This window comes from Aquarana catesbeiana, linkage group LG12, assembly GCF_042186555.1.
Source record: "Aquarana catesbeiana isolate 2022-GZ linkage group LG12, ASM4218655v1, whole genome shotgun sequence".
Classification (NCBI taxonomy): domain Eukaryota; kingdom Metazoa; phylum Chordata; class Amphibia; order Anura; family Ranidae; genus Aquarana; species Aquarana catesbeiana.
The window spans coordinates 233,971,742-233,984,283 of NC_133335.1; positions in this window are offsets into that span (position 1 = coordinate 233,971,742).

Sequence of the window (12,542 nt, forward strand, 5' to 3'; positions counted from 1 at the left end):
AGCTGTAAGTCAGTCCTTTGACGTTAAATACCGTTGTTATGGCTGCCATAACCCCCGGAATTTTCTTGAACGACGGGCGGTTTGCTTTACGATAAAAGTGGTCTTCAGGCGGATTCGCCGCAAGATCACTTTTATCAGCGGCGGGAGAGGTGCCCACCCCCATCCCGCCGCGTCTCCGTCGGTAACGGCAGAGACGATCGGGTCCTTTCCCAAGCTTGGCACTATGTCGAGTGAGAAAATGATGGCCCCCCCCCCCCACTCGACTCAATACCATTGGATGATGGAAGTGACGTCAAACATCACTTCTGCCCAATGGCCTTAAAGGAACATTTTTTTTTTTATTAAGAAAAAAAAATACTTTTTTCTTTTTTATTGCTTGTAGGTGTAAACGTAGGATCTGAGGCCTGTCATGCTTATTTCTGTTACAAAGGACATTTGCATTCCTTGTAATAGGAATAAAAGCGATCCAAATTTTTTTTTTTTAAAGGACAGTGTAAAAATAAAAAATAAGAAGTAAAATAAATAAGAAAAAATAAATAAAATTGAAAGCGCCCCGTCCCTCTCAGTTTGCGTGCAGAAGCGAACGCATATGTAAGTCGCGCCTACACATGCAAACGTTCTTCAAACCGCACATGTGAGGTATCGCTGCGATCGTTAGAGTGAGAGCAATAATTCTAGCTCAGGACCTCCTCTGTAAATCAAAACTGGTAACCTGTAGAATTTTTTTAAACGTAGCCTATGGAGATTTTTAAGTGCCAAAGTTTGTCACCACTCCACAAGTTGGCGCAATTATGAACCGTGACATGTTGGGTATCAATTTACTCGGCGTAACATCATCTTTCACAATATAGAAAGAAATTGGGCTAACTTTACTGTGTTCTTTTTTTTTAATTCAAAAAAGCGTATTTTTTCCCCAAAAATTGCGTTTTGTAAGACCGCTGTGCGACACGGTGTGACATAAAGTATTGCATCGACCGCCATTTTATTCTCTAGGGTGTCTGAAAAAAAATATATAATGTTTGGGGGTTCTAAGTCATTTTTTAGCAAAAAAAGCAGGGCCGCGCAGCGATCGGTGGCGTGGTGTGTCAATCTGACACACTGCAACTTCGATCGAGGTAAAGAGCCTCTGACGGAGGTTCTTTAACACGCGATCAGCTGTGTCCAATCACATGTATCACATATGACAGACGCAAGTAGAGGAGAGCCGATCGGCTGCTCTCCTGACAGGGGGGTCTGCATTGATTGATTGAGCATTATCCCACCCAGGGCCACCAGGGATGCCCACCAATGACCACCAGGGATGCCAATCAGTGCCTATAAATGATGCCAATCATTGCCCATCATAAATGCCTGCCAGTGTCTCCTCATCAGTGATGCCTATCAGTGCCACCTTTCAGTGCCCATTAGTGTCGCCTATCAGTGCCACCTTTGAGTGCTCATCAGTGCCGCCTATCAATGCCCATCAGTACTGCATATTAGTGCCCATCATCAGTGCCACCTCATCAGTGCCCCCTTATCAGTGCCCATCAGTGAAGGAGAAAACGTATTTTTTTATGTATAATACGCACATTCATTTTAAGAGGGAAGTTTCAGGAAAAAAACTTAAATTTTAAATAAGGAACTTTGAAGCAAAATAAGGGTCAGTGCCCATCTGCAGCCTCACTATTGCCATCAATGCAGCCTGATCAATGCCCATTTGCAGCCTCACAAGTGCCATCAATGCAGCCTCATCAGTCCACATCAATGCAGCCTCGCCATTGCCATCAATGCAGCAGCCTCACCATTGCCTTTAATGCAGCAGCCTCACCATTGCCATCAATGCAGCAGCCTCGCCATTGCCTTCAATGCAGCAGCCTCACCATTGCCTTCAATGCAGCAGCCTCGCCATTGCCATCAATGCAGCAGCCTTGCCATTGCCATCAATGCAGCAGCCTCACCATTGCCTTCAATGCAGCAGCCTCGCCATTGCCTTCAATGCAGCAGCCTCACCATTGCCATCAATGCAGCAGCCTCGCCATTGCCTTCAATGCAGCAGCCTCACCATTGCCATCAATGCAGCAGCCTCGCCATTGCCATCAATGCAGCAGCCTCGCCATTGCCATCAATGCAGCAGCCTCACCATTGCCTTTAATGCAGCAGCCTCGCCATTGCCATCAATGCAGCAGCCTCACCATTGCCTTCATTGCAGCACCCTCACCATTGCCTTCAATGCAGCAGCCTCACCATTGCCATCAATGCAGCAGCCACACCATTGCCTTCAATGCAGCAGCCTCACCATTGCCATCAATGCAGCAGCCTCACCATTGTCAAAAATGCAGCAGCCTCACCATTGCCATCAATACATCAGCCTCACCATTGCCTTCAGTGCAGCAGCCTCGCCATTGCCATCAATGAAGCAGCCTCACCATTGGCAGCAGCCTCACCATTGCCATCAGTCCAGCCTGATCGATGCCCATCTGCAGCCTGGAGGGGACAGGGAGGGGGGGACGGGGGGGCACCAACAGATTAAATACAGTGAGTATTTCCTATGATAGATAAAACAGTCGTCCAATGGCGGCCCAGGAGACGGGACTTCCTATTACAGAGGCCGCCAAGTAAACAGGAGATTCTCACTGTATGTAATCTGATGGCGCTCGTCCCGCCCCCTCCCTGTCCCCTCCAAGGCGGCTAAAATTGAAGTATCGGCGTATAAAACGCCATGGCTATTTGCACCCGATTTTCATGATGAAAAAGTGCGTGTTATACGAGAATAAATACAGTAATTATTTACAAAATCTTATAACAGAAACAAAGAAAAACTTTTTTTTTCTAGATTTTCTGTCTTTTTTTATTTGTTTAGCAAAAAATAAAAACCGCAGAGGTGATAAAATACCACCAAAAGAAAGCTCTATTTGTGTTAAGAAAATGATAAAAATTTGGTTTGGGTATAGAGCTGCATGACTGCGCAATTGTCATTTAAACAGCGCCAGCGCTGAAAGCTGAAAACTGTCCTGGGCATCCCGGGGGTGAAAGTGGCCGGTACTGAAGGGGTTAAATGAAGTCTTCATCAAACCCGATGCAGGTTCCCTTCCTTCCTGTGTTGGCCTCTCGCTGGTTAAACTGGGATTTGCCGTGGACGAAGTGGCTCTCCCGCACAGTAGCACATCACATCATTTTCCTGTCTATGCATCCAAAAAAGCGCTCTTCTCTTCCCTCGGCGATTGCCGGCCTGGAAAGATTTAAGCACAGTCTGGACCCCGGGCATCCAAGGAAAAACATCCATCAGGGCGTGTCGGCATCTTGGATGAAGGCGTCTGATGAAGACACGGGACGACCGGCTGCCATACAGCTCAGGAGCCGCACGTCCCCGCCGCCGCGTCGGCCAGCCGGCGTCCCGTGCCAGATCATGGGCATGCTGGAACTTGTAGATCCCCAATGGGCTGAGGAGGGGAGGCGGCCGGAGTCTGGTATTGTCTGCGAAAAATCCGCTCCAACAAAGGATCCATACACCATCCATACACTGAGATTCTGCTGCAGGCCTTTCTCGGCGTGGGATGGTCCGCTCCGGGCGTGGATGCTTCAGGAACATTAATGGATCACATGAATACATGGATGACTCTTCATGGTAGTCAGCAGCAGAAGAAAACATAAACTACATTCAAATGTTGTCCCTGTTCTCCAGTCCAGTGACTGTGCCTAGGCTGAGATAATATCATCAGTCTTCTGCAGGCAGGAAGAGGCATTTCCTCAGTCTCCCCCCCCCCTCCCCCAGTGATCAGAATGTACATTGTAACTATGTAGAAGGAGGAGGAAGCATTTCCTCAGTCTCCCCTTCCCTAGTGATCAGACTGTACATTGTAACTTTATAGAAGGAGGAGGAAGCATTTCCTCAGTCTCCCCTCCCCCAGTGATCAGACTGTACATTGTAACTTTGTAGAAGGAGGAGGAGGCATTTCCTCAGTCTCCCCTCCCCCCAGTGATCAGACTGTACATTGTAACTTTGTAGAAGGAGGAGGAGGCATTTCCTCAGTCTCCCCTCCCCCAGTGATCAGACTGTACATTGTAACTTTGTAGAAGGAGGAGGAGGCATTTCCTCAGTCTCCCCTCCACCAGTCATTTCAGTTCACTTTCTTATTTGTCATCTAATGTAATCTCTATGTTGAGGGGCCCTGATCTTGAAGTTCCCCCAGGTCCCCCCAAGGTCTGCTCCTATGGGGAAGATTGATTTACCCATATAAGGCGATGTCCGGCATACTAAGCCTTATTTACAGGGAGACAATCACACATGAAATACAGTGGGGGGGGGGGGGGGGGCGAAGTGGAGGGTAGAAGTGGGGAAGCTGTTGATTCTGGTTTGTCTAACGATGATATGGAGTGGTTGGAGGATAAAAGGAGGAGGGGTAAGTACTGCATCCTCTATGGATGATGAGTGCCAGGGTGCAATGAAGCGCGCTGGTTCTCCAGGAAGAGGGAGTAGTCAGGCTAAGAAACGGCTGCCTCAACTACCCTAATGGCAGTTCCCACTCCGTTAAAAGTGGCAACCATTAATGTTGCCAGCTTAAGATCAGTAAGTGCTCGTCATATGGCCTTATTTTTGCTCAGCGAGTTTGATGCTGACATTTTGTTTTTGCAAGAGACCCATCTGAGTAGTCTGGCCAATATACATCTGGCAAAGAAGGAGTGGAGACGTGGTCCCTCACTTTGGTCTCTTGCGGCCGAGCCTTACAGCGGGGTTGCGGTCCTTTTTTCTGGCATGGTAACGTGCCGGCGGGTAATTGAGGTAGAGATAGGGAGATGCATGGTCTTGGACGTCTCTGTGAGGGGGCAGGACCTGCGCCTGATTTGCATCTATGGTCCCCAGACAAAGTGGGACAGGAAATGCCTCTTTACAAAGATTAAGCCTTTTCTTTTTACAGCCCAGCAGGTTATCTTTGGAGGTGATTTCAACGCCATTACTAGGTCTAAAGACAGGACAGGTTTCAGAGGTAAGCTGGGGTATGACACCCTTTTTCTTAATGCGATAGTTAGGGAAGCAGGTCTGGTAGATGTGCACATTAAGCGCTGCCCAGACAGCACAGGGTTCACTTTTCAGCGAGGTAGTAGTCAGAGTAGGATAGACAGGTTTTTTGTTTAAAGGGAGACTCTGCTTTTTCGGCACCTGTGTGTCGGGCAGTGGAGTTTTCCGACCACTGTATTCTATCTGTGATTCTGAATGCCTCAGACATACCACCTAGGGGGAGGGGTATCTGAAGAATGAATTCGGCCCTCCTGGAAAACGAGAGAGTAAGACAATCCTTTGAGGATTTTTTTCAAGCACAGGTAACTATCCTAGATTTTTGCAACAGTAAGTCAGAATGGTGGGAGCTTGTAAAACAGCGGACTGTTGGGCCATAGAAAGAAAAAATCAGCAAGATAAGTATATCACCTACCAGCGTTTGCGGAGGAAACTTGGCCTTGTTTCGAATGGAGGGGATTCTGGGGGGATCTCTGAGGTGAAGCTCCTCCTTAGGAGACCTCAATATGACCAGCACGCCTCTTTGGTTCAGGAGAGGGATTACGGGAAATACCAGAGCGTAGCAGTTAAGACGGTCAATGACCTGAGGGACAGTACGGGCTCTCTGACGAAGTCTAGGTCAGGGTTCCTGGAAGTTGTCAGGTTATACTATGCCGATCTCCTGGGAGGAAGGAACTTTGATCGGACAAGGATGTTGGGTTTTTTGGACTCTACACCAGGTCTGGAAAGTAATGTTCCTTTGATGAATTTGACGAATGAAATCACTGCAGATGAGGTAATCCAGGCTATTGATAAACTAACCATCAAGAAAACGCCAGGGCCAGATGGTTTGACAGCCGAGTTCTATAAATGATTTAAGATGATCCTGGCTTCCTACCTTGCAGAGGTTTTTAATGGCTGTTTGTATGAGGGTTCTCTCCCTCCATGAGGCAATTTGTAGTGATCCTTCTGTCAAAGGTTAAAGATCCTTCAGTGATTGGTAATTGGCACCCCATTAGTCTTCTTAATGTCGATAGAATGATACTGGCAAAGATTTTTTTCTGGCGATTATCACCAGTGGCAGGCAGTTTGTTATCCCACCACCAGCACTGCTCGATCCAGGGTAGAAGCACTTTCTCAGCAGTGTTAGCTGTCCGGGAGGCCTTGGACTCCTTTGATCGGGTTAATCATGAGTACTTATGGCTCCTTCATGGCAAATATGGCTTGGAGGGGGTTTCATTGATTGGCTCAAGATTTTGTACAAATGGACTGAAAGCTTTCCTCTGGTTAATGGTTGGGTTGGGCAGCCCTTTGTGGTCAGCTCAGGTGTGTGTCAGGGGTGTCCATTGAGTCCTCTGCTATATGTGTTTGCAATCGACCCCTTCATTAGAAGGCTAGAGAGTGGACCATTGTGTGGGGTACCTTTGGGCTTCACTGGTGAGCCTCCTTTGAAGGTTGTGGCTTATGCTGATGATGTTTCTGTTTTTATCTCTGGGACTGGGGAGGCGCAGGAGGTGGTCTCAGTGATAGGGCAGTATGCAGAGGCATCAGGTTCAAAGGTCAACCAGGACAAGTGTGAAGCTTTCTGGATGGGCGTGGAAGGTGAGAGCTTTGTTCTCCCAGATGACTTCCTGGAGCCCCAACAAAAAATTAGAGTTCTATGTATTGAATTTGGCCCAGGTCATTATGGTCATGCAAATTGGGTGAACAGGCTGGAGAATGCCGATGCCAAGGTGGCAAGTTAGAAAGTTTGGGGGCTTTCCTTGAGGGAAAAGATTGATCTGATCAAGACTTACCTGATTCTGATTTTTCTGTATGTCAGTTTTGTTTGCGTTTTGCCAGTTTCTCTCTATACCAGGGTCTATAGTTGTTTCTTCCAGCTGTTATGGGGGAACAAAATAAACCTTGTCAAAAGGAATGTGACTTACCTTCCTAGGCGGGAGGGTGGTCTAGGGATGATCAACCCTTTAGTCCTTTTCTCTCTGATGTTTGTGAAGTATAATCTTGGTAACATGTTGGCAGAGAGACCGCCTGGGTGGGTTGATATTTTCCAGTCCTGGTTTAGGCCCTTTCTGCGAGACTGGGAAAATGGTGGGCCAGTGAAAAGCCTGAGGGTCAAGCATGATAAGCTCCCGGCTTATGTTGCCCCGTGTTTAAAAATGCTTTGGCAGTGGCAAGTAACAGCAGGAGAAGTCAGATCTCTTCCATGGAAACTTCTTGAGAAGCGGATCATGAGCTCTGCTTTTGGCGAGCCACTGGCCTTAAGGGATTGCCCAAACCTGGTTTTGGGGGTGGGTTTGCGATTGAGGTGTACAAGAGGGCGGGGAGGGCTCTGAGTATACCCTTCCTCCCCCATATGAGTTATGCAGAGTGGGTGTATGGGGCATTCCAGACTCATCAGGATTATGATTTGGAAACACTTTTTTTAGTTAGTCTAGTAGTCCGTTATTTCATGTGGAGTGCACGGTGTCAGGTATCTTTATGGAGTAAAATCCTCCCTGTCGAAGTGGTGCAGGACATTCTGGGTGAGGTTGGGAAGATTCGGGGTCTTGAGAAAGGCTGGTGGCGGCAGGAGGCCTGGATAAGGGCGTGGAGGAATATCAGGACTCTGTAGCTGCTGCCTGTTGATCTCGGGGTGTGCGGCTTTTCTTTGTATTCTTGATTCACTCCCCTAGATTTTCAAGATGAAATATATTTTTGATAAAAGGCTCCATGCATGGTGACGGTGATGTTCCTTAGTCTGGCTCTCCCATAGGGATTGTGTTGTGCGCAATTTGGTTTGTACCATTTATTATGTTCTTGTTTTGTATAATCATATTCAATTATTTTGTAAATATGTTTTATTTATTTATTATGGTTTTATTGTATATAAGTTGTTGTTTGTAAGATTTTCAATAAACAAAATTAACCCCTCATAATGGGCACAGCAGTTATACAGACCCAGGAACTCAGCCCAGGGATGGTGGGAACCCCTCATAATGGGCACATCGGGTGTATAGACCTGGGAACTCAGCCCAGGGATGGTGGGAACCCCTCATAATGAGCACAGCAGGTGTACAGACCCGGGAACTGAGCTACAGGAATGGTGGGAACCCCTCATAATGGGCACAGCAGGTGTACAAATCCAGGAACTCAGCCCAGGGATGGTGGGAACCCCTCATAATGGGCACAGCAGGTGTACAGACCCGGGAACTCAGCCCATGGATGGTGGGAACCCTCATAATGAGCACAGCAGGTGTACAGACCTGGGAACTCAGCCCATGGATGGTGGGAACCCCTCATAATGGGCACAGCAGGTGTACAAATCCAGGAACTCAGCCCAGGGATGGTGGGAACCCCTCATAATGGGCACAGCAGGTATACAGACCCAGGAACTCGGTGCAGGGATGGGGGAAGCTCCTCATACTATCTCTCCAGTATCTATTGAACAATGTAAAATGTCTTTTAGGTGGACTGACCCTTTAATGGGTTCTTCAGTAACTAGACATATGGCTCCATCACGCCCCGTAGGCTTACTGTACGCTGTTGGCTCACCTTTTTTCCTCTCCAGACAACATTTATTAGTCCTGATAAGAGTTGGTGGACAACGCGAGTATCTTTTATACCATAAAATCCTGACAATTTCCGATGTCTATAAACTTAACATGTGATTGGTGAAAAATGTAAATCTTCTCCGTATTCTAATCATTCAAATATAAATGTTCAGGATAACGAGCAGAACCCCCCATCCTTCCATACACATCTGAATGTTATCTTGACCCCACAGTCTGAATAACATGTTTATCACCGCTGACAAAATACAACCTCTGGGATTTTTTTTTCGTCAACCTTAATTTTTTCGGCTCAGCATCCGTTCCGTGCGTTTATTCAACGGGGCTGGGGCAACGAGATAATAACTTCAGACATAACAGGTGCCTGGGACATTCCAAAACAAAACCTGGTCACGATGGCCTCATCGGGACAGCGATTAATGATGCGCATGACTGGCGGAAACTGGACTTTTTTCAAGGCAGAGAATGGGCGCCAGATCTATAATTTATAGGCTGACAGTAGGAAGTAAAAAAGTATTATCGCTCCTCACAGGCCTGAAAATGTAGGGCGAAGCTTTTCTTTTTTTATTTCATAAGCTGGTAGAATCTAGGCCTCACTTGACCCTAAAGACACGTGCTTTGGGGCCTGGTGATAGAACGCCTGGAGTAAAGAAGGGTTCCCATTTCCAGTGCCATCCAATCAGATTCTTTCATTCATTCTACCGCAACATAATAATGACAGTGGGAATGCGAATGGGCAATGGAACACAGAGATCAATCTGTCAATGCTTTTTGAAGGTTGCCTTATTTTTGATCCATTGGTTTAACCACCTGTGTCCAGGGCATGGCGCTAGTTGTCCCAGCACTATTGACAGCAGGATGTCCAAGCTGCAAGTCCTGGCTGTCATTGACAGTCTTCATCCAGCACTAAGCCCAGGAGATGTAATGATCATCTCCCGGGCTCTAGATCTTGAAACACAATGGGGGTTTTCTTTACTAAAGACAAATAGACTGTGCACCTTACAAAGTGTGGTTGCCCTCTGCAAGTACAGTTGCTCCAGAGCTTAGCAAATGAGGAAAGGCTTCACTTTGCAAAGAACACCCAATCATGTGCAAGGAGAATAAAAAAACAGCATTTCTGCATACACATGATTGGGTGATGGAAGTCAGCAGAGCTTCTGCTCATTTGCTAAGCTCTGGAGAAATTGCACTTCGCAAAGTGCACAGGCATTTTGCCTTTAGCAAATCAACCCCAATGTGTCAATATTTTGTGTGGCCACCATTATTTTACAGCACTGCCTTAACCCTCTTGGGCATGGAGGTCACCAGAGATTCACAGGTTGCTACTGGAGTCCTCTTCCCCTCCTCCATGCCGACATCACAGAGCTGGTGGATGTTAGAGACCTTGTGCTCCTCCATCTTCCGTTTAAGGATGCCCCACAGATGATCAATAGGGTTTAGGTCTGGAGACATGCTTGGCCAGTCCATCACCTTTACCCTCAACTTCTTTAGCAAGGCAGTGGTGGTCTTGGAGGTGTGTTTGAGGTCATTATCATGTTGAATTACTGCCCTGCGGCCCAGTCTCCGAAGGGAGGGGATCATGCTCTGCTTCAGTATGTCACAGTACATGTTGGCATTCATGGTTCCCTCAATGATCTGTAGCTCCCCAGTGCCGGCAGCACTTATGCAGCCCCAGACCATGACACTCCCACCACCATGTTTGACTGTAGACAAGACACACTTGTCTTTGTACTCCTCACCTGGTTGCCGCCACACACGCTTGTCACCATCTGAACCAAATAAGTTTATCTTGGTCTCATCAGACCACAGGACTTGGTTCCAGTAATCCATGTCCTTAGTCTGCTTGTCTTTACCAAACTGTAGTGGGCTTTCTTGTGTATCATCTTTAGAAGAGACTTCCTTCTGGGATGACAGCCATGCAGACCAATTTGATGCAGTGTGCGGCGTATGGTCTGAGCACTGACAGGCTGACCCCCCCACCCCTTCAACCTCTGCAGCAATGCTGGCAGCACTCATACGTCTATTTCCCAAAGACAACCTCTGGATATGACGCTGAGCACGAGAACTCAACTTCTTTGGTGGACCATGGCGAGGCCTGTTCTGAGTGGAGCCTGTCCTGTTAAACCACTGAATGGTCTTGTCCACCGTGCTGCAGCTCAGTTTCAGGGTCTTGGCAATCTTCTTATAGCCTAGGCCATCTTTATGTAGAACAAAAATTCTTTTTTTCAGATCCTCAGAGAGTTCTTTGCCATGAGGTGCCATGTTGAACTTCCAGTGACCAGTATGAGAGAGTGAGAGCGATAACACCAAATTTAACACACCTGCTCCCCATTCAGACCTGAGACCTTGTAACACTAACGAGTCACATGACACCGGGGAGGGAAAATGGCTAATTGGGCCCAATTTGGACATTTTAACTTAGGGGTGTACTCACTTTTGTTGCCAGCGGTTTAAACATTAATGGCTGTGTGTTGAGTTATTTTGAGGCGAATTTACACTGTTATACAAGCTGTACACTCACTACTTTACATTGTAGCAAAGTGTCATTTCTTCAGTGTTGTCACATGAAAAGATAGAAGAAAAGATTTACAAAAATGTGAGGGTTGTACTTACTTTTGTGAGATACTGTATGTATATACCGTTTCCCCGAAAATAAGACCTAGCGTGATTGTCGGTGATGGCTGCAATATAAGCCCTACCCGACAAATAATCCCTAGTTTTGTCCTTGTAGGTCTTATTTTCAGGGTAGGTCTTATTTTTGGGGAAACAGGGTATATATATATATATATATATATATATATATATTTATGGTCGGAGCCCTATGTCCGATATGGACATAGATAACACTTATAGTAAAGATAATACTTACCATCAGCAATAGACCTGAAAGTGTGGACTTACCATATGAAATGGACCTTAAAGTGTGCCTTGGTCTAATGGCCGGTATGCCAAAATAAGGGGGCATACCCTGTTTTAAGAAATGATTATTCTGTAAGAGAAATGAATGAAATGAATAGTTGAGAAATGCTGTGAAATGGGGATGGGAGGGTGGGTATCGCGCACAGGAAACCGACAAGCACCACAGGTGAGCGGGCTGCTTAAATACCCCCCCGGGCTCCTCCCATAAATTCAGGCCACCATACTGGCCTTCCTACTTATGGTCGGAGCCCTATGTCCGATATGGACATAGATAACACTTATAGTAAAGATAATACTTACCATCAGCAATAGACCTGAAAGTGTGGACTTACCATATGAAATGGACCTGAAAGTGTGCCTTGGTCTAATGGCCGGTATGCCAAAATAAGGGGGCAAAAACATTCAGGTAGGGTTATAATTTTTATTGGTTTTCTGTTTTTATTGAGCCAACTTGGAGAATGCCTGTGCCATCTCTGTTTGCGGATTGGGGATATACCGGGCGAAGCAGGCTGATTTCTACCTGCCTAGCCTTTTGATGATGTGGTCTGGAACCCCGTGGCGGGACGCTGCGGAGGCTGCTCCGATGCGAAAGGAGTGTCCGGAATACTGACTAGGGTTAAGGTGAAGATTGCGGAGAAGTATCCTTATGTGTTTCACAAACTGAGAGGCGCTTAAGGGTTTAACTGGGAATGGTAGAAGGGGACTGGTGTCTGGTTGCTCAGGCAGGAGTGACCGGAGTCGGTTGAGTACAGCGACTGGACACCAGCTGTTGTTAGTTTTGTAGAGGTGAATGTTCACTCCTGAGCCCGTTTGCTGGGTTTTAGAGACCTCGAGGTGCAGGATGAAATGGTCTTGGTATCGAAGCAAGTGCCGTCTGCATAGTACTTGGTCTGTGGGTTTGTTAGAGGTGGATTCGCCAGGTCGCAGGAACCCATAGTAAGCTAAATATATGGCTGCTTGTAAGACCGTGCTGGGGAGCAGACCGAATGGCGAAGTAGCCAGAATAGTTGACATGTCCCTAAAGATGGGCCCCGTAATGGGTAAGCGCTTGGTGCTGATGACTGGTTGTCGTTTCTGAATGCCCCTTAGAATGGCTCGTA